Consider the following 4,375-nt stretch of genomic DNA (forward strand, 5'->3'; position numbering starts at 1 on the left):
CTTGCGTCAACCTAGTGAACGGCGCTTTTATCCGCTTCAGATGCCCGTATAGGTTGTGTCCGGCTATACTACGGCTAGCACCCGAGTCCACGTAAGCGAGTCCTTCTTTTCCGGCGATTGTTACCGGCATGAACGCTCTGCAGACATCACCCAGACCTGCAGTCAGTATCTCGGCGGTGGTCGAGTTCCTCCGTTGGCGTTCGTTCGGGCACTGCGAGCGCACGTGCCCCAGTTGGCGACAGCCAAAACAAATTTGCCCTGGATTTGTTCGCGTCGTGGTCGCTTGACGTGCTGGGGTGGCTTCCTGACTCCGCGCGAGCTTCCGACACTCCTTCTCTGTGTGTCCATGGGCTCCACAGTATGAACACTTCGGGCGGGTCTTGGTTCCTTTTTCGATCTCTGGGGTTTCTTCCTCCTTCAGGGCGTCCTCAGCTCCTCGCGTCTTCGCGATAAACGTCTCGAAGTTGTTAAGTTCGTCTCGGGGAACCAACCTTCGGATTTTGCTGCTGAGAAGCCCATAGATCATGTCGATCTGGTGGATCTCGTGAAGGGGAGGCGTGGGGGATAGTTTCGACAGCAGCGCCCTCGCACTGTTTACGAACATGTCTGTAGCCTCCGTGTCTTTCTGTTGCCGGGAAAACAGCTCCCTAAAAATTTTGTAATTTGGTTTGACCTCACCAAAGCTTCGCCGCAGCGCGTTGATCGCGGTCTCCCAGGTGTCCACGGTGGCCTTGGTTCCCTGCCACCAAGTCGCCGCCGCTCCGTCCAACAGCATCGCCAGCCCTTTCAACGCATTCAAGTCGGAGACACCGACGCAGTCTTTGTATATCGTCACGGCGTCGATGAAGGCTGCAACAGATTCTCCTCTGGCTCCTGCGAACCTACTTTTGCAGTCGGCAAGATTCCCAATTGTAGTCGGGAACGTCGGGCCTGATCCGGTCTTCAGACTGGCCAACAGTCTCTCAAACTGCTCCGGACTCATCACGAGGTTTCCCGATGTGGCGTTTCCTGGCATTCTCGTTGTTGGTTGCGTACCTGACCTCAAGCCGTATGCGTGTGGTTCGTTGCTCATTCACAAGAATGTTCCTGGTTGAAGTGCAAAACCCTTATCTTCTTTGGTCGTGCGCGTCTCCCAAGGCCAACTTCGCTCAGCGCTGAAGGACGACGGTTTTTCTGCTCTTCTTTCGCAGTCTGGATTTTCACTCTCTGGGGTGCTTCTGTTCTTCTAAGCGCGACTTCTCAGACCAATCCCGACTGGTGCTTGAGAACGACGGCCTTTTCTTCCAACGGTTCTTCGCAAAACTCACGTGTTTGTTGAAAACGGTTCTTCACAGTTCGAGCCCGAGTTGGAGCGCCAGTGTAACGTTTTAACGAGTTTATTGTAAGAATGCGTACACTGTTGTGTTAAATTACAAACTGCTCATTAAACTGTGACGTGTAACTTCTTCAACGGCCCAGACAGAAGAGAGCGCAACCAAGATGGCGATCTTAGTACGCGGGCGGTGGGGAATACGTCGTTGGACAGCGTCCCCTATCGGTCGCCTTGTTACAGACCTAATTATTTTGAAGACAAATTTGTCATTAAATTATTACCAATAGGAATCCCGCTGCAACCCCACTCGTAAAAATGTAAAATATGAAACGGAATCGGATGACCCCTCTAGTATTTGGTGAAATATTTTTATAACCGATTTTACTTGATTGGTGATTAAAAAATACTCAAAATTTCTTAAAATTATCCCATTCACAAACGAATAAAAAAGTCGGATTCCGAATCATTCTTCAATTCCCGCAAAGGTACTTTTGGGGAATTCGTGTTCCTCAAAAGTACCTTTACGTGATATCAATTTTAAGGTTACGTTCTATTTAAAATGATGTTACAGGCAATGCTGGTTTTTCTGAGCCTTTTTAAAAAGACCTAATTATTTTGAAGACAAGTTTGTCATTAAATTATTATCAATAGGAATCCCACTGCAACCTCATTCGTAAAAATGTAATATATGAAACGGAATTGGGTGACCCCCCTAGTATTTGGCGAAATATTTTTATAACCGATTTTACTTGATTTGTGATTAAAAAATACTCAAAATTCCTTGAAATTATCCCAAAAACAAATAAATAAAAAAGCCGGATTCCGAATCATTCTCCAATTCCCGCAAAGGTACTTTTGGGGAATTTGTGTTCCTCAAAAGTACCTTTACGTGATATGCCTTTTAGGAGTATGTTCAATTGGAAATGATGTTACAGACTATGCTGGCCTTTCTGAACCTTTTTAAAAAGACCTAATCATTTTGAAGTCAAAGTTAACATTGAATTGTTATCAACAGGAATCCTGCTGCAACCCCACTCTTAAAAATGTAAAATATGAGCGGAATCGGGTGACCCCTCTAGTATTTGGCGAAATATTTTTACAACCGATTTTACATGATTGGTGATTAAAAAATACTCAAAATTCCTTGAAATTATCCCAAACACAAATAAATAAAAAAGCCGGATTCCGAATCATTCCCCAATTCCCGCAAAGGTACTTTTCGGGAATTTGTGTTCCTCAAAAGTACCTTTACGTGATATGCGTTTTAGGAGTTAGTTCAATTGGAAATGATGTTACAGACTATGCTGGCCTTTCTGAACCTTTTTAAAAAGACCTAATTATTTTGAAGTCAAAGTTAACATTGAATTGTTATCAACAGGAATCCTGCTGCAACCCCACTCTTAAAAATGTAAAATATGAGACGGAATCGGGTGACCTCTCTAGTATTTGGCGAAATATTTTTACAACCGATTTTACTTGATTGGTGATTAAAAAATACTCAAAATTCCTTGAAATTATCCCAAACACAAATAAATAAAAAAGCCGGATTCTGAATCATTCTCCAATTCCCGCAAAGGTACTTTTGGGGAATTTGTGTTCCTCAAAAGTACCTTTACGTGATATGCGTTTTAGGAGTATGTTCAATTGGAAATGATGTTACAGATTATCCTGGCCCTTCTGAGCCTTTTTAAAAAGACCTAATTATTTTGAAGACAAATTTGTCATTAAATTATTACCAATAGGAATCCCGCTGCAACCCCACTCGTAAAAATGTAAAATATGAAACGGAATCGGATGACCCCTCTAGTATTTGGTGAAATATTTTTATAACCGATTATACTTGATTGCTGATTAAAAAATACTCAAAATTTCTTAAAATTATCCCAAACACTAATAAATAAAAAAGCCGGATTCCGAATCATTCTCCAATTCCCGCAAAGGAACTTTTGGGGAATTTGTGTTCCTCAAAAGTACCTTTACGTGATATGCGTTTTAGGAGTATGTTCAATTGGAAATGATGTTACAGATTATCCAGGCCCTTCTGAGCCTTTTTAAAAAGACCTAATTATTTTGAAGTCAAAGTTAACATTGAATTGTTATCAACAGGAATCCTGCTGCAACCCCACTCTTAAAAATGTAAAATATGAGACGGAATCGGGTGACCCCTCTAGTATTTGGCGAAATATTTTTACAACCGACTTTACTTGATTGGTGATTAAAAAATACTCAAAATTCCTTGAAATTATCCCAAACACAAATAAATAAAAAAGCCGGATTCCGAATCATTCTCCAATTCCCGCAAAGGTACTTTTGGGGAATTTGTGTTCCTCAAAAGTACCTTTACGTGATATGCGTTTTAGGAGTATGTTCAATTGGAAATGATGTTACAGATTATCCAGGCCCTTCTGAGCCTTTTTAAAAAGACCTAATTATTTTGAAGACAAATTTGTCATTAAATTATTACCAATAGGAATCCCGCTGCAACCCCACTCGTAAAAATGTAAAATATGAAACGGAATCGGATGACCCCTCTAGTATTTGGTGAAATATTTTTATAACCGATTTTACTTGATTGGTGATTAAAAAATACTCAAAATTTCCTAAAATTATCCCATTCACAAACGAATAAAAAAGTCGGATTCCGAATCATTCTTCAATTCCCGCAAAGGTACTTTTGGGGAATTCGTGTTCCTCAAAAGTACCTTTACGTGATATCAATTTTAAGGTTACGTTCTATTTAAAATGATGTTACAGGAAATGCTGGTTTTTCTGAGCCTTTTTAAAAAGACCTAATTATTTTGAAGACAAGTTTGTCATTAAATTATTATCAATAGGAATCCCACTGCAACCTCATTCGTAAAAATGTAATATATGAAACGGAATTGGGTGACCCCTCTAGTATTTGGCGAAATATTTTTATAACCGATTTTACTTGATTTGTGATTAAAAAATACTCAAAATTCCTTGAAATTATCCCAAAAACAAATAAATAAAAAAGCCGGATTCCGAATCATTCTCCAATTCCCGCAAAGGTACTTTTGGGGAATTTGTGTTCCTCAAAAG

Source organism: Tenebrio molitor, chromosome 4 (genome assembly GCF_963966145.1).
Source record: "Tenebrio molitor chromosome 4, icTenMoli1.1, whole genome shotgun sequence".
Classification (NCBI taxonomy): domain Eukaryota; kingdom Metazoa; phylum Arthropoda; class Insecta; order Coleoptera; family Tenebrionidae; genus Tenebrio; species Tenebrio molitor.